This window comes from Salvelinus alpinus, chromosome 21 (assembly GCF_045679555.1).
Source record: "Salvelinus alpinus chromosome 21, SLU_Salpinus.1, whole genome shotgun sequence".
Taxonomy (NCBI): domain Eukaryota; kingdom Metazoa; phylum Chordata; class Actinopteri; order Salmoniformes; family Salmonidae; genus Salvelinus; species Salvelinus alpinus.
Window position 1 is genome coordinate 19,842,672 of NC_092106.1, and position 19,356 is coordinate 19,862,027.

Sequence of the window (19,356 nt, forward strand, 5' to 3'; positions counted from 1 at the left end):
GCTCAAATCATATTTTATTGGTATAAGCATTTTGCTGCACCTGCGATGTCTCTAGCTATAACAATGCAGTAAGATCTAGCAATACAATAACAATACAACACTTCTGCGAGCAGGCCTTTCTAATCGACCTGGCCCGGGTATCCTGGAAGGATATCGACCTCATCCCGTCAGTCGAGGATGCCTGGTCATTTCCTCACCATCTTAGATAAGCATGCCCCGTTCAAAAAAATGCAGAACTAAGAACAGATATAGCCCTTGGTTCACTCCAGACCTGACTGCCATTGACCAGCACAAAAACATCCTGTGACGGACTGCAATAGCATCGAATAGTCCCCGCGATATGCAACTGTTCAGGGAAGTCAGGAACCAATACACGCAATCAGTCAGGAAAGCAAAGGCTAGCTTTTTCAAGCAGAAATTCGCATCCTGTAGCTCTAACTCCAAAAAGTTTTGGGAGACTGTAAAGTCCATGAAGAACAAGAGCACCTCCTCCCAGCTGCCCACTGCACTGAGGCTTGGTAACATGGTCACCACTGATAAATCCATGATAATCGAAAATTTCAATAAGCATTTCTCAACGGCTGGCCATGCCTTCCTCCTGGCTACTCCAACCCCGGCCAACATCCCCGCCTCCCCCGCAGCTACTCGCCCAAGCCTCCCCAGCTTCTCCTTCACCCAAATCCAGACAGCAGATGTTCTGAAAGAGCTGCAAAACCTGGACTCGTAGAAATCAGCTGGGCTAGACATTCTGGACCCTCTCTTTCTAAAACTATCCGCCGCCATTGTTGCAACCCCTATTACCAGCCTGTTCAACCTCTCTTTCGTATCGTCCGAGATCCCTAAAGATTGGAAAGCTGCCACGGTCATCCCCCTCTTCAAAGGGGGTGACACCCTAGACCCAAACTGTTACAGACCTATATCCATCATGCCCTTCCTATCTAAAGTCTTCGAAAGCCAAGTTAATAAACAGATCACTGACCATTTTCGAATCCCACCGTACCTTCTCCGCTGTGCAATCCGGCTTCCGAGCCGGTCACGGGTGCACCTCAGCCACGCTCAAGGTACTAAACAATATCATAACCGCTATCAATAAAAGCCAGTACTGTGCAGCCGTCTTCATCGACCTGGCCAAGGCTTTCGACTCTGTCAATCACCGTATTCTTATCGGCAGACTCAATAGCCTTGGTTTTTCTAATGACTGCCTCGCCTGGTTCACCAACTATTTTGCAGGCAGAGTTCAGTGTGTCAAATTGGAGGGCATGTTGTCCGGACCTCTGGCAGTCTCTATTGGGGTACCACAGGGTTCAATTCTCGGGCCGACTCTTTTCTCTGTATATATCAATGATGTCGCTCTTGCTGCGGGCGATTCCCTGATCCACATCTACGCAGACGACACCATTCTGTATACTTCTGGCCCTTGGACACTGTGCTAACTAACCTCCAAACGAGCTTCAATGCCATACAACACTCCTTCCGTGGCCTCCAACTGCTCTTAAACGCAAGTAAAACCAAGTGCATTCTTTTCCACCGTTCGCTGCCCGCCCGACTAGCATCACCACCCTGGACGGTTCCGACCTAGAATATGTGGACAACTATAAATACCTAGGTGTCTGGATAGACTGTAAACTCTCCTTCCAGACTCATATTAAACATCTCCAATCCAAAATCAAATCTAGAATCGGCTTTCTATTTCGCAACAAAGCCTCCTTCACTCACGCCGCCAAACTTACCCTCGTAAAACTGACTATCCTACCGATCCTCGACTTCGGCGATGTCATCTACAAAATAGCTTCCAACACTCTACTCAGCAAAATGGATGCAGTCTATCACAGTGCCATCCGTTTTGTTACCAAATCACCTTATACCACCCACCACTGCGACCTGTATGCTCTAGTCAGCTGGCCCTCGCTACATATTCATCGCCAGACCCACTGGCTCCAGGTCATCTATAAGTCTATGCTAGGTTAAGCTCCGCCTTATCTCAGTTCACTGGTCACGATAACAACACCCACCCGTAGCACACGTTCCAGCAGGTATATCTCACTGGTCATCCCCAAAGCCAACACCTCATTTGGCCGCCTTTCCTTCCAGTTCTTTGCTGCCAGTGATTGTAACAAATTGCAAAAATCGCTGAAGTTGGAGACTTATTTCCCTCACCACCTTTAAACATCAACTATCTGAGCAGCTAACCGATCGCTGCAGCTATACATAGTCCATCTGTAAATAGCCCACCCAATCTACCTACCTCATCCCCATACTGTTTTTATTTCATTTACTTTTCTGCTCTTTTGCACACCAATATCTCTACTTGCACATCATCATCTGCTCATTTATCACTCCAGTGTTAATGTGCTATATTGTAATTATTCGCTCCTATGGCCTATTTATTGCCTACCTCCTCATGCATTTTGCACACACTGTATATAGACTTTCTTTTTTCTACTGTGTCATTGACTTGCTTATTGTGTTATTGGCTTACTCCATGTGTAACTCTGTGTTGTTGTCTGTGTCACACTGCTTTGCTTTATCTTGGCCAGGTCGCAGTTGCAAATGAGAACTTGTTCTCAACTAGCCTACCTGGTTAAATAAAGGTGAAATAAAAATTTAAAATACACAAAAATAAATAAAAAAACAAGAAATTGAAGACCTTACTGTTAACCTTTTCCAGCCAGCCTTCCTCATCAGGCTCCTAACCTGCCTAACATCCCCCTTGAGGAAGTTAACCCCAGGCACGGTAGTGTAACAGAGGTCTTTGGGTAACCACGCTTGCACAATGAGTACATTTGCCAGAGACCTGATTAGTTGCATTGGCAACCTAAGTGAATGCCTAGACTTCAGCTTAGCAGGCTAATGTGCTCTACTGTCCCTTAGAAAGTCTGAGTTTTAACCCCATCGGTCACACTAAATCAAATCAAATGTATTTATATATATAGCCCGTCTTACATCAGCTGATGTCACAAAGTGCTGTACAGAAACCCAGCCTAAAACCCCAAACGGCAAGCAATGCAGGTGTAGAAGCACGGTGGCTAGGAAAAACTCCCTAGAAAGGCCAAAACCTAGGAAGAAACCTAGAGAGGAACCAGGCTGTGAGGGGTGGCCAGTCCTCTTCTGGCTGTGCCGGGTGGAGATTATAACAGAACATGGCCAAGATGTTCAAATGTTCATAAATGACCAGCATGGTCAAATAATAATAATCACAGTAGTTGTCAACGGTGCAACAAGTCAGCACCTCAGGAGTAAATGTCAGTTGGCTTTTCTTAGCCGATCATTAAGAGTATCTCTACCGCTCCTGCTGTCTCTAGAGAGTTGAAAACAGCAGGTCTGGGACAGGTAGCACGTCCGGTGAACAGGTCAGGGTTCCATAGCCGCAGGCAGAACAGTTGAAACTGGAGCAGCAGCACGGCCAGGTGGACTGGGGACAGCAAGGAGTAATCATGCCAGGTAGTCCTGAGGCATGGTCCTAGGGCTCAGGTCCTCCAAGAGAGAGAAAGAAAGAGAGAATTAGAGAGAGCATACTTAAATTCACACAGGACACCGGATAAGACAGGAGAAGTACTCCAGATATAACAGACTGACTCTAGCCCCCCGACACAAACTACTGCAGCATAAATACTGGAGGCTGAGACAGGAGGGGTCAGGAGACACACTAGCTAGGAACTACGCCTCATTATCGTTCTCTTTCCCATCAAGGCTAGACAGCTCCAGTGCTACGTAATAGGCCTCAAGTGAGAGCACCTGGTGAAGAGTCGTTGTTCATCATTGTCCTTTTGAGAAACATTTTCATTGTTCACCAGTGTTCTTGAGAAAGACCTCATAGTGTTGTTCTCATTCCCTTGAATGGGTTTCTCGTCTTTGTAGAATGCTGCTTGAGGCTTTGCATCAGGGTATGAAGTTGCCTGTTGGCAACAGATCTAGGATCAGTTTGCCCTCCCCCATCCTAACTTTAACCATTGGGGGGTGAAATGCTAAACTGACCATGGCATATGCCAAGGCTCTTCTGCCTGACCCATTTTCATGGCACTACTGAGCTTTTGAAGACCTTTTTATTTTGAGGACCGGTTTGTGATGTTGATGTACATTTTTAGATGGGTGGTTAGAAGAGGATTTGTGTAGATTTGAATTTGTAGAATTTTGTCAAGTCTGTCCATGTCTGCTTTTCTAATAGATGTATTATACTTATATAACTAATGTTTGTGTATAGGCGTCTGAAGTTGAGCCAGTGTATGTGGGCACATGCCTATTTATATGTGTGAGCCTCTATAAGTGTGTGTTTCTCTATATCTCTCGCACACATGCTGGTGAGTAGTACAGTATTCACACTCAGCCTCTCGTGTATGTATGACTCACAGCTGGCTGTTCCTCGTCAATGTATCAACACTGTCCAGGGAAAGCCCTGCATATCTAGACTGACTGACTGGACTCAGTCTGCAGGCAGCTCCATATCTAAACTAAATGACTGGTTGACTGGATTCAGCTCAGCTTGTTAGGCAGCTCCACATGCCTCTGGCCCTGGAAGGATAGTGGCCCAGTGTATTTTGGCTCAGTCCCTCCATGGACTTCATTCTCCCCTGACGTCACCCTATGGTTCTCATCCTCTCCTCTTCCAGGGCCAGCAGCCAGCCAGTCAGTCCCCCATTCTGAGGTGTTGTTGTTCTTCTTCGCTCCCTTCATTCCTGGAAGCTCCATTCAGGACAGGAGGAGGAGGTCTGGATGAGTGTTGACAAATACACAGTCCATGACTGTGGCCTGGGAGGAACTGAGACTTCCACTTTTCCTTTCCTTCTCTCACATCATCCTTTTTGTCTGTGTTGTGGTCCCTTTCTGTCTCCTGCTCTCTCCCTGTGTCTCTATCAGTCTTTCTTTATTCTATCTCTCCTTCTCTCGTCTCTCTCTCACTCTCTCTTTTCCTCTCCCCCTGTGGTTTACTGATGGGGTCAGGGCCTGGCAGTAATGATAAATAAGAACATTGTTTTGTGTTTTTTTGTGAGAAGTAAAGGGAGAGAAACTCTTCTTCAGAATCTGAGATCTCAATGGAGCATTTCATTGGTCTTGTTGACAATTTCTACGGTCTGTGGAAAAAACAGCCTTTATTTGGCGTACCCCCTCATCCTCTGAAAGTAATTTTGGTTAGTCACTCACTTTGTAATGCTGTAGATGGGTTTCTCTGAAATGCAGACTTAACAACACCAAAGACTCAAGCTAAGGACTGACGCTAAAGAGTTAGCATAAGGCAAAGCTTTGGTAGTTGTTCCAGTAGTCGTCGACCAGGCTCGTATTAATCAGGGCATACAGTATCATAGCAGAATGGTTGGGCAATGTAAAACATAAACTAGTGTTTCTTATTGGAGCTCACTGTGTTAGAAAGGTGTGAGTCATCTTACAATGACATATGGGTACTCCACTGGCAGTTTGACACAGAGCAACACGGAGACTCCTCGTATAGCCCCCAAACAACCCCTGACCCCTCCATTCCTTTGGGAAACAGGAAGTCCTGCCGTCTGTGCCAGTAATAGGGCGCCCGTATGAACACAAAACTTCCCCACTCAGATCTGACTGAGGAGGTACTGTCATATGTATGAAAGAGCATATGGAAGATTCATAACAGAAGATATCAGGGTCTGGAAACAGACATTCTGACAAGCACCATATTTGCATTTGCAGAAGTTGTCAGGGGTGCTTTTTGTTTCAAGGGGTTTTCTGCTGTAGTTTCAGTAACATAATTGAGAATTTCAATAAGCATTTTTCTACGGCTGGCCATGCTTTCCACCTGGCTACCACGGTCAACCGCCCGGCACCCCTCACTGCAACTTGCCCAAGCCTCCCACATTTCTCCTTCACCCAAATCCAGATAGCTGATGTTCTGAAGAGCATAAAATCTGGACCCCTACAAATCAGCAGGGCTAGACAATCTGGACTCTCTCTTCCTAAAATTATCCGCCGAAATTGTTGCAACCCCTATTACTGGCTTGTTCAACCTCTCTTCCGTATCGTCTGAGATCCTCAAAGATTGGAAAGCTGCCGCGGTCATCCCTCTCTTCAAAGGGGGAGACACTCTAGACCCAAACTGCTACAGACCTATATCTATCCTACCCTGCCTTTCTAAGGTCTTCGAAAGCCAAGTTAACAAACAGATACCGACCATTTCGAATCCCACCGTACCTTCTCCGCTATGCAATCTGGTTTCAGAGCTGGTCATGGGTGCACCTCAGCCACGCTCAAGGTCCTAAACGATATCATAACCGCCATCGATAAGAGACAATACTGTGCAGCTCTATTCATCGACCTGGCCAAGGCTTTCGACTCTGTCAATCACCACATTCTTATCGGCAGACTCAACAGCCTTGGTTTCTCAAATGACTGCCTCACCTGGTTTACCAACTACTTCTCTGGCAGATTTCAGTGTGTCAAATCGGAGGGACTGTTGTCCGGACCTCTGGCAGTCTCTATGGGGGTGCCACAGGATTCAATCCTCGGGCCGACTCTTTTCTCTGTATACATCAATGATGTCGCTCTTGTTGCTGGTGATTCTCTGATCCACCTCTATGCAGACGACACCATTCTGTATACTTCTGGCCCTTCTTTGGACACTGTTAACTAACCTCCAGACGAGGTCACCAAAGCCCCATATACTACCCACCACTGTATGCTCTCGTTGGCTGGCCCTCGCTTCATATCCGTCGCCAAACCCACTGGCTCCAGGTCATCTATAAGTCGTTGCTAGGTAAAGCACCGCTTTATCTCAGCTCACTAGTCACCATAGCAGCACCCACCTGCAGCACGCGCTCCAGCAGGTATATCTCACTGGTCACCCCCAAAGCCAATTCCTCCTTCGGCCGCCTTTCCTTCCAGTTCTCTGCTGCCAATGACTGGAACAAACTGCAAAAATCACTGAAGCTGGAGACTCATATCTCCCTCACTAGCTTTAAGCACCAGCTGTCAGAGCAGCTCACAGATCACTGCACCTGTACATAGCCAATCTGTAAATAGCCCATCCAACTACCTCATCACCATATTTTTATTTATTTTGCTCCTTTGCACCCAAGTACCACTACTTGCACACTCATCTTCTGCACATCTATCACCCCAGTGTTTAATTTGCCATACTGTAATAATTTCGCCACTTTGGCCTATTTATTGCCTCACCCCCCTTATCCTACCTCATTTGCACACAATGTATATAGACTTTCTCTATTGTATTATTGACTGTATGTTTGTTTATTCCATGTGTAACTCTGTGTTGTTGTTTGTGTCACACTGCTTTGCTTTATCTTGGCCAGGTTGCAGTTGTAAATGAGAACTTGTTCTCAACTGGCCTACCTGGTTAAATAAAGGTGAAAAAAATAAAAACATTTTTGGAGTTGCCACTGCCCTTGACTGGGTTCATGGAAAAACAAGGAAACATTTACCGTAAAAAGCTCCCCTCTCCTCCTTGTATGTAGGCTGCCTCAGTTGGCCATGACAGTTGGAAATATTGAGGTTGCTATGAACGAGGGTGATAGATACTAGAGCACTGCTGCAGAAGTTAATGAAAGAAGCATTTAGAAAATGGAATTGAGCCTAATGCAGTTCATTTAAGATGTTTAGGTCAGCAGGGGAGATGTAATTTGACTCTAGTTGCTTTTCTAATTGCAGTCGCTATAGCTGCGCTCTTAATTCAACCGCTCTCTGACAGATGTTTTTGAAGGTTTCAACAGTGTTTGCTGTTTCCCTCCAACACAAATTGCTTTCATCCCTGTCTCGTTACGTATTATTGAGTTTGCTTATTAGTAGTGCTTAGTGCTGGTAGGGAAGTGTCATGCGCTACTCTCGAACTGTTATTTTGACTGCTGTGTTCCATCTTTGAGATATACTATCATCGATTCCCTTACATACTACATCTGTATCTACAGGGCATTTGGAAAGTATTTAGACCCCTTGACCTTTTCCATTTTTTTTTGTTACAGCCTTATTCTAAAATGGATTATTTCTACAGTACCCCACAATGACAAAGCAAAAACTGGTTTTTAGAAATGTATTAAAAATGAAATATTACATTTACATAAGTTTTCAGACCCTTTACTCAGTACTTTGTTGCAGCACCTTTGGCAACGTTTACACCCTCGAGTCTTCTTGGGTATGACGTTACAAGCTTGGCACACCTGTATTTGGGGAGTTTGTCCCATTCTTCTTTGCAGATCCTTTCATGCTCTGTCAGGTTGGAGGGGGAGCGTCGCTGCACAGCTATATTCAGGTCTCTCCAGAGATGATTGATCAAGTCCAGGCTCTGGCTGGGCCACTCAAGGACATACAGAGACTTATCCCGAAGCCACTCCTGCGTTGTCTTGGCTGTGTGCTTAGGATCTGAGGTCCTGAGCGCTCGAGAGCAGGTTTTCATCAAGGATCTCTCTGTACTTTGCTCTGTTCATCTTTCCCTCGATCCTGACGAGTCTCGCAGTTCCTGCTGCTGTAAAACATCCCCACAGCATGATGCTGCAACCACCATGCTTCACTGTAGGGATGGTGTCTGGTTTCCTCCATATGTGACACTTGGCATTCGGTTAAAAGACTTCAATATTGGTTTCATCAGACCAGAGAATCTTTTTTCTCATGGTCTGAGAGTCCTTTAGGAGCCTTTTGGCAAACTCCAAGCGGGCTGTAATGTTCCTTTTACTGAGGAATGTCTTCCGTCTGGCCACTCTACCATAAAGGCCTAATTGGTGGAGTGCTGCAGAGATGGTTGTCCTTATGGAAGATTCTCCCATCTCCACAGAGGAACTCTGGAGCTCTGTCAGAGTGAGCATCAGGTTCTTGGTCACCTCCTTGACCAAGGCCCTTCTCCCCCGATTGCTCAGTTTGGCCGGGCGGCCAGCTCTAGGAAGGTTCTTGGTGGTTCCAAACTTCTTCCATTTGAGAATGATGTAGGCCACTGTGTTCATGGGGACCTTCATTGCTGCAGAAATTCTTTGGTACCCTTCCCCAGGTACCCTTCCGACAATTAATTTAACCTCATGGCTTGGTTTTTGCTCTGACATACACTGTCAACTGTGGGACCTTATGTAGACAGGTGTGTGTCTTTCCAAATCATATCCATTCAATTTGGAGAAACATCTCAAGGATGATCAATGGAAACAGGATGCACCTGAGCTCAATTTTGAGTTTCATAGCAAAGGTTCTGAATATTTATGTAAATCTGATTTTTCTGGGTTTTAGGTTTAATACATTTATAAAAATGTCTAAAAAACATTTTTTTCTCTTTGCCATTATGGGGTATTGTGTGTAGATTGATGAGAATTTGTTTTATTTAATACATTTTAGAATAAGGTTGTAATGTAACAAAGTGGAGAAAGGGAAGGGGTCTGAATACTTTCCAAATACACTGTATGCCCCTACTGCCTGCCATCTTCTCTTCTCCTCCTTTCATCTCCCGTCCTCTCGCTTTCTCTCCCCCCGGCTTCTTCTCAAAAGACCCTGATATTCCCGCTCCTGCAGACCAGTCTTTGTCCATGTCCCCTCGTTCTGTCAGATTTCACTGACTCGCCACCTAATATAGCCTTAGTACAGCAGCCGCCAAAGCTGTAGTACATGCCATGCGTTCTGCTTCTTCATTCCAAAGTTATTGAACATTCTCATCCCTCTCTTAAGTGTACTCTAAAAGCAAAAAAAAAGCATGTTATAATTTCGAATTTGCTTTGGAAGTAAATTCATGAACATCATTTTCTGTAATATGTGGTTTGTGAAATTGTGGTTTGCTTTTTACAAACCACTAAAATGTCCCTGGACTTGAAGAAGCAATGTCAGCAGGAGCAGTTTCATTTGTATAGCAGGCTGCTGAATGTATTTGCCAAAGAAATATTCCAGAGATCTTCATGTCAACAGACATTCCTCTTTTGGCCAGGGTTCTACTCTGTGGGTTGAGGAGGCAGAAGGAGTATCGCTTTCTATTTATTTTTGCGCAAGTTTCAGTTCTTTCAACATGTCGCCTAAACCTAGAGCTATGAGCTATAACCTCATGTGTTTTAGCCCTATCACTGCATGGATGTTTTTAGAACTTACAATTACCAAAGTGAGAACACCAACTTTGAGTTGGGCTGCCATTCTCCCAAGCCCACACCACCTACTGTGAAGTACAATAGAGAAGGATAATGTGGTTGAGTGTGAGATTGAGTGTGAAGGAGAGGAAAGGGAAAGTGGGGTGAGGCAGAGAATGTGTCTAGATTCTTGGCGGGAGAGTTGTAGTGTGTTTTGCGGCCGACATCTCTTTGGAGGAGGGAAACCCCTCTGCCTCTCTCCTCAGCATGTGTTTCCAGACAGAAGAAATCTGGTCTCCACATGAACCCCCTCTCACACACGCTCAGCCCAGATCTCCACCCCCATATCCCATACACCCAAACAGTCAAAACAGCACCCCATCCACCCCAAATCCACTCACTCAAGACAGCCTCTGCCCCTTCTCATTGCAACAGACCGATGGGGATCTGTAGTTAGTTATGTGCATGTTTTCATCTAGGTCCAGTGTTCTTCTTTTGTAAAACGTTTCTTGTTTCCATTCCTCAGTGTCGTTCCATACAGTAAACTACTCATCCAATGATACCAGCCTATCTAAGACCCCTCTCATCCAATATCCACACATAGATTGAACCAGCCTCTTAACTAGAAACCAGTCAACGAAAAAACATGCAGGGCAGATGAGTAAAATTCTCAAAGTGCTAGTAAATCTTCTTGGCAGGTAGCCTAGTGGTTAGAGCGTTGGACTAGTAACCGAAAGGTTGCAAGATCGAATCCCCAAGCTGACGAGGTAAAGATCTGTCGTTCTGCCCCTGAACAAGGCAGTTAACCCACTGTTCCTAGGCCGTCATTGAAAATAAGAATTTGTTCTTAAGTTACTTGCCTAGTTAAATAAAGGAAAAATAAATAAATACCTCAACAGTAAACTTTTTAAAATTTTGTTGTACACTGGTATTGGACAGAAACATAATTATTGTGCCTAGGGCCTGACAATAAGAATCTCTGCGAAGTCATAACGTCCCTACATTGTTATGAAGTGTCCACATTGTCAGGAAGAACCCACATTGTCATAAACATTATTCTGTTGCTAAGAGGTTGGGCAGGAAATCCAGATGTGCTTAAACAGAGTGACTGTTGTGAGATGTTGGCATGGCAACCAGGAATGCGGTTCTTCAAGGAATCCGCTACGTTCAGAAAACAGAGAGCCAGGCCCAGGGAGAACAGAATGAGGGAGTTGGTCTTTAGTGACTTCATACTGTAGTCAAGGTGACGCTATAGGAGGAAGCAGGGCTCTCCAGAGGGTGGTGCGGTCTGCCCACACATCATCGGGGGCAAACTACCTGCCCTCCAGGACACCTACAGCACCCGATGTCATAGGAAGGCCAAAAAGATCATCAGGGACAACAACCACCCGAGCCACTGCCTATCATCCAGAAGGCGAGGTCAGTACGGGTGCATCAAAGCTGGGACCGAGAGAGAAGCTGTTTTTCAGTCTCAAGGCCATTAGACTGTTAAATAGCCATCACTAGCACATAGCGGCTGCTGCCAATATACATAGACTTGAAATCACTGGCCACTTTAATAAATGGAACACTAGTCACTTTAATAATGTTTACATAGCTTGCATTACTCATCTCATATGTATTACTGTATTCTATACTATTCTACTGTATCTTAGTCTATGCCGCTCTGACATTGCTCGTCCATATATTTATATATTCCTAATTCCTTTACTTAGATTTGTGTGTATTGGGTATATGTTGTGAAATTGTTAGATATTTCTTGTTAGATATTACTGCACAGTCAGAGCTAGAAACACAAGCATTTTGCTACACCCACAATAACATCTGCTAAACACGTATATGTGACCAATTAAATTGTATTTTATTTAGAGGGAGCGGGAGAGAGAGAGACTTGGCTGCCAGCCAGAAGGATAGCTGTGAATTCCAAAGCATTTATGTCTACGGTTTTCCAGCAACTATGGAGTGTGTGCAGTCTTGGGAGGAGAGGATGTACTCAAAAGACAATCCCAGATTCCAACATGTGTATAGGGAAATTCCTATATTTAGCTCAGTTACAGTTGTTCAAAAAACACACAATTTAAATGTATGCTGGGTAGTTATGGAAACATTTGAATTTGCTCAAAATGTAAAGCACAAGTATTCATAGGATAAATGTATTGTTACACTGACAGTAGTCTGTAGTGTACATATACAGCCAAGTGGTCACTGAGTAGTGTAGGTACATTGTTTTTGAAGTAGCTTCTATACTAATCAACATCAAGGAGAAAGTTAGGTGAGGTGAGTCACCAAAACCAATTAACACTTCCACACCTATCACCTGGCAACCACTAGTGAGGACTAGTGACTTGAGTATGAATGTCACAGCGACCTTTCGAAACACATTTCATGATGAAAACACAACTTTTTTTGTAGTTTACCATTACTAACCGTGGATGCCCAGCATACACACAATGTTTTTTATTTTTTTCTAAATCTATAGTCATTCGTTCACCGTGGCATTAACCCTGATCAGCCCTAGAAGGGTCATCACAGTGTCTACTACTGCGGATGTGGGTTGTTTTCTGTAACGTGGATGTGTGTGGGGGTGGGGGGTTTGTGTTCATGTGGGGGTGGGGGGTTTGTGTTCATGTGGGGGGGTGGGGGGTTTGTGTTCATGTGGGGGGGTGGGGGGTTTGTGTTCATGTGGGGGGGTGGGGGGGTTGTGTTCATGTGGGGGTGGGGGGTTTGTGTGAACATGATGGTTCATACACATTTTTTACGTGTAGACTTTGACTCCTCGCTATACTTACAGACTGTACATAAAACGTCCTCTCCTGAACCACACCCTGGCCCTGCTTTATACAAGACAGGATGGTTTCCATAGGCTTTCCCATTTAGTTCCTTACCATAGACTTCCCTAGCCCATTTCCCTTCCCTTACAATATCCCCCACTGGAAAAAATGGAAAAGCTCCATCTGTCTACTCCAGTCCAGTATTGACCCATTGCTATCAGAGTAACTCTGTTTGAGTGTGATGGTCGCTATGGAGCGTGGTGTTATTAGTCAGTAAACTGCCTTCTGGGACCAGCCGATAGGGAGAACAGGCCTGTTTTTTGGGGTGGGGGCTGATGAGTGTCGTAATGAGTGTTGAATGCAGTGGTGGTTACAGGGCTGTGTGTGTGTGCCTACCAGACTGGTTGTGCAACCCAACTTTACAGTAAAAGCCTGTTACCATTTTGATTCTTAGAATCATGACTAGTCGAGATGACACAGAACTCCTGCTGTTGCTATGTTCTTCACAGTTAGAGACTAATCATTAGCTTTGTACACAAAAGCATCAAACACCTAACACCCCATCTTGTGTTTGGCATGCTTGAGTGTGTGAAGTGTGTGTACATGTGCGTGATAGACCCTGACTCCCTGTACAATATACTGAGTGGTGTTTATGCCTTCCTGTTATATTTAGGCCCTGTGAGGAATGTGCCTGGTCCCTGGCCCCATGTTTACATTACACATACTGCGCTGCATTGAGGACTGGCCATCACAAATGCTGTTTACCTTCACCTTTGACTCTGCACTGAGATGAGACATACAAAATTTGGCGTGGGGGGGTATTTGTCAAAAGAAATCAAAATGTATTGGTCACCTGCACAGTTTTGAAGATGTTATCTCTCCAACAATGCAGCAATATCTAGCAATACAATAACAACACACACATAATCCAAAAGTAAAACAAAAAAAGAAAGAACAAGAAATGAAGACATATCAGAATCTGACTGTTTACCTTTTCCAGCCAGCCTTCCTCATCAGGTTCCTATCCTGCCTGATATCCCCTTAAGGAAATTAACCCCCAGGCACGCTAGTGTAACACCGTTGAAGTCGGAAGTTTACATACACTTAGGTTGGAGTCATTTAAACATGTTTTTCAACCACTCCACAAATTTCTTGTTTACAAACTATAGTTTTGGCAAGTCGGTTAAGACATCTACTGTGTACATGACACAAGTCATTTTTCCAACAATTGTTTACTGACAGATTATTTCACTTTTATAATTCACTTGGTGCGAAAAGTGCAAATCAATCCCAGAACAACAGCAAAGGACCTCGTGAAGATGCTGGAGGAAAGAGATACGAAAGTGTTTATCCACAGTAAAACGAGTCCTATATCGACACAACCTGAAAGGCCGCTCGGCAAGGAAGAAGCCACTGCTCCAAAACCGCCATAAAAAAGCCAGACTACGGTTTGCAACTGCACATGGGGACAAAGATCGTACTTTTTGGAGAAATGGCCTCTGGTCTGATGAAACAAAAATAGAACTGTTTGGCCAAAATGACCATCGTTATGTTTGGAGGAAAAAGGGGGAGGCTTGCAAGCCAAAGAACACCACCCCAACCGTGAAGCACAGGGGTGGTAGCATCATGTTGTGGGGGTGCTTTGCTGCAGGAGGGTCTGGTGCACTTCACAAAATAGATGGCATCATGAGGCTGCAACATCTCAAGACATCAGTCAGGAAGTTAAAGCTTGGTCGCAAATGGGTCTTCCAAATGGACAATGACCCCAAGCATACTTCCGAAAGTTGTGGCTTAAGGACAACAAAGTCAAGGTATTGGAGTGGCCATCACAAAGCCCTGACCTCAACCCTATAGAAAATTTGTGGACAGAACTGAAAAAGCATGTGCGAGCAAGGAGGCCTACAAACCTGACTCAGTTACACCAGCTCTGTCAGGAGGAATGGGCCAAAATTCACCCAACTTATTGTGGGAAGCTTGTGGAAGGCTCCCCAAAACGTTTGACGCAAGTTAAACAATTTAAAGGCAATGCTACCAAATAGTAATTGAGTGTATGTAAACTTCTGAGCCACTGGGAATGTGATGAAAGAAATAAAAGCTGAAATAAATCATTCTCTCTACTATTATTCTGACATTTCACATTCTTAAAATAAAGTGGGGATTCTAACTGACCTAAGACAGGGAATGTTTACTCAGATTAAATGTCAGGAATTGTGAAAAACTGAGTTTAAATGTATTTGGCTAAGGTGTATGTACACTTCTGACTTCAACTGTAGGTCTTTGGGTAACCACGCTCGCATGATGAGTACACTTGCCAGAGACCTAATTTAGTTGCATTGGCTCCCTAAGTGAATGCCTAGACTTCAGCTTAGCGGGCTAATGTGCTCTACTGTCCCTTAGAAAGTCTGGGTTTGGACTGTTACATACAGTACCAGTCAAAAGTTTGGACACCTACTCATTCAAGGGTCCGGACCTCTGGCAGTTTCTATGGGGGTACCATAGGGTTCAAATCTTGGTCCGACTCTTTTCTCTGTATATATCAACGATGTCACTCTTGCTGCGGGTGATTCCTTGATCCACATCTACGCAGAAGACACCATTCTGTATACATCTGGCCCTTCTTTGGACACTGTGTTAACAAACCTCCAAACGAGCTTCAATGCCATACAGCACTCCTTCTGTGGCCTCCAACTGCTCTTAAACACTAGCAAAACTAAATGCATGCTTTTCAACCGATTGCTGCCCACACCCACCCGCCCGACTAGCATCACTACTCTGGGCGGTTCTGACTTTGAACATGTGGACAACTACAAATACCAAGGTGTCTGGCTAGACTGTAAACTCTCTTTCCAGACTCACATTAAGCATCTCCAATCCAAAATTAAATCTAGAATCGGCTTCCTATTTCGCAACAAAGCCTCCTTCACTCACGCCGCCAAACTTACCCTCGTAAAACTGACTATTCTACCGATCCTCGACGCTACAAAAAAGTGCCATCCGTTTTGTCACCAAAGCCCCATATACCACCCACTACTGCAACCTGTATGCTCTCGTTGACTGGCCCTCGCTACATATTCGTCGCCAGACCCACTGGCTCCAGGTTATCTATGAGTCTATGCTAGGTAAAGCTCCGCCTTATCTCAGCTCACTGGTCACCATAACAACACCCGTAGCACGTGCTCCAGCAGGTATATCTCACTGGTCATCCCCAAAGCCCACACCTGCTCTGGCCGCCTTTCCTTCCAGTTCTCTGCTGCCAATGACTGGAATGAATTGCAAAAATCGCTGAAGTTGGAGACATATCTCCCTCACTAACTTTAAGTAATCAGCTTTCTGAGCAGATTACCGATCGCTGCAGCTGTACACAGCCCATCTGTAAATAGCCCATCCAACTACCTTCCCTCATCCCCATATTATTTTTATTTACTTTTTTGCACACCAATATTTCTACTTGCACATCATCATCTGCACATCTATCACTCCAGTGTTAACTTGCTAAATTGTAATTACTTTGCAACTATGGCCTGTTTATTGCATTACCTCCTTACAACATTTGCACACACTGTATATTTATATATATTTTTTATTTCACCTTTATTTAACCAGGTAGGCCAGTTGAGAACAAGTTCTAATTTACAACTTCGACCTGGCCAAGATAAGGCAAAGCAGTGCGACACAAACAACAACACAGAGTTACACATGGAATAAACAAACATACAGTCAATAAATAACACAATAGGAAAAGTCTGATTGATTTGCACTTTTCACACCAAAGTACATTCATCTCCAGGAGACAGAACGCGTCTCCTTCCTGAGCGGTATGACTGCTGCGTGGTCCCATGGTGTTTATACTTGCGTACTATTGTTTGTACAGATGAACGTGGTACCTTCAGGCATTTGGAAATTTCTCCCAAGGATGAACAAGACTTGTGGAGGTCTTGGCTGATTTCTTTCGATTTTCCCATGATGTCAAGCAAAGAGGCACTGAGTTTGAAGGTAGGCCTTGAAATACATCCACAGGTACACCTCCAATTGACTCAAATTATGTCCATTAGCCTATCAGAAGCTTCTAAAGTCATGACATCATTTTCTGGAATTTTCCAATCTGTTTAAAGGCACAGTGAACCTCATGTATGTAAACTTCTGACCCACTGGAATTGTGATACAGTGAATTATTTGTGAAATAATCTGTCTGTAAACAATTATTGGAAAAATTACTTGTGTCATCCACAAAGTAGATGTCCTAACCGCATTGCCAAAACTATAGTTTGTTAACAAGAAATGTGTAGAGTGGTTGGAAAACGAGTTTTAATGACTCCAACCTAAGTGTATGTAAACTTCCGACTTCAACTATACATAGGCCAGCAGTCCCTAAGGTGCAGGGTTGAGTAACCGGGTCATAGCCGGCTAGTAACAGTGTCTAAAGTTCAGGGCAGGGTACTGGGTGGAGGCCGGCTAGTGATGACTGATTAACAGTCTGATGGCTTGGAGATAGAAGCTGTTTATCAGTCTCTCGATCCCTGTTCTGTCTCCGTCTTCTAGGTGGTGTGTGTGTACTGTCTTCATTTCATCACCTGCAGAACAGGCTGCTCAGGCTACCAAGATTCACTCTGGAGGCCTTTTTTTGTCCTGAGGTTTCATGTCATCATCTGTAACCAGGGAAACAGGTTTGGTTTGAGGTGCGTTAACCTCTCGGGGCTCAGAGTGAGGTCAATGCTCTACAGATGGACTGACTCCGTTCCATTCCCACCTGGCTGACATTTCTGGTTTTTCTGCTGCCTTATCTTTTTCTGCCATCTTGCCCATGACTCTACAAATCTTAGTAGGATGAAGTTGAATCTAAATGCTTATCAACACCCAAGTCAATTATCTGTTATTCCTAGAAATTGAGTATCTAGGTCACTTTTGTTTTTATCCTCCGCCATTGTCGCTCTGCCAGTGCTGTGTGCCACCTTGGGTCTTCCTTAACAATATCGGCCATCTTTGATCTATCTTTCCCTTATCTGCCATTCTTCACTGTGGTTAAGGAAACACACGCAAATACAAGCTGTTTTCACCCTTTCTCCTTTACCCCCAACCAGTTCAATATACACAAAACGAGAGAAAATGCTTTGAAACTAGGGTTCTACTGCTGATTTTTGCTTTCCATTTCAAAACGTTTTGCTACGTTGTACCCTACTGAACATGACACAGCAGCACATAGTGTAAGAGCAAGGCTAACCTCACCGTGCCCACTTTCCCATCCATGCTGTCACAGACTGGGTCCCCTGCCAGCAGTCTCATCCTCCTGGCCCTGTGTATATCCACTATGTGTCTCTGTCTGTGGCAGTGTTAATAGGCTACCAGCAGCTCGCTGCCAAGCCTGACCCTTGCTTAGCAGGGGATAGCCTGCTAATGGTGAATCATTCTGATGGTCCAGGGCTGTCTTATCTGTCTGTCTGATACAGGGGAGAGAGGATTACAGTAGCTTCAACCCCAGCCAGGGGGGCTCACTGTCGGGCAAGGTTTTGGGGTTCATCCCCTTTCATGGTTTGATTTAATTTGGTTAACTGACAGGACCCAGCCAGGATCTAGGCTATGGTCTCTGGTCCTAAGGCTACCATCTCCTGATTATGGCCTGACTGCTTCGCTGGATCATAGTAGGGAATAAAGGTTTTGTAGTGTAGAGCTTGTGTAAGGGGTTATTAAGTGAGTGCCTCCTCACCCACTTCTATCAATGATTACAGTCAGTCATTATATACATGGCTCTGATTACCCACTCCCTTCCCAAGGACAGGGAGGAAACTACAATCAGTGTCTCTACTGAAGATACCTCTCACTAACGACGCTCCTCAAACATCATCGAGGAAGCCATGGCCATACAAGCAGACATAAACACACATAGTAGGATCTCCAATGAGTCTGCTAAGTCTATTGTCCCAGGGTCATCAGGAATCATTATGTATGCAGGCTTTTTATTTCAACCAATAATCCATGGTCAAATTCTACTATTTGAAGTATCACAGATAAGTAACCAAAATGGATTCTGAATATCAAACAGTATTTCTGAAATAGGTGATTCAAAAATGTTTGTTCTAATTAACCAAGCACTTATTCTTAATACATACAGTTAGTACGTGTCTGTCTTAATGTTCAGCTGAAGTGAGAACCAGCCTACACAGTGAGTGCCAAGGATCAACGTTGAGAGACCATACAGCACTCATACAAGACGTCACAGAGAGAGCTACAAGGTGATAGATAATCATGTAAACAGAATCCTGGCCATGAGGTCTCTTATCAGAGCATTTTATAAGGCTTTTATTTGACCTCCACAGTTCCTGTTTTGAGTGTCCGGGAGGAGATGTGTGACCTGGAGGAACGATAAGACAGGTTGAAGTTTAGTGTGAGTGTGTATGTATGAAAGACTGGGGTGTTTACCTGGGACTTCTCTCTCCCTGGGGAAAGAGTCACACACACCTTATTGGCTAAGAGCAGCATGGGATTAGGGCCTCTATATATACACACACATACACACAACCTGCAGCAGGAGATAGGACAAAATGCTGTGTCTCACGTCAGTGCTGGCCTACTGGTAGTCTGGC

General features: G+C 44.5%; 1 protein-coding gene across 1 annotated transcript in view; it reads left to right on the top strand.

Moving 5' to 3' along the window:
• Positions 1–19,356, top strand: part of LOC139547984 (TLC domain-containing protein 2-like) — a 45,034-nt gene that overhangs the window by 18,673 nt on the left and 7,005 nt on the right. The gene's annotated exons all lie outside the window — the stretch shown is intronic.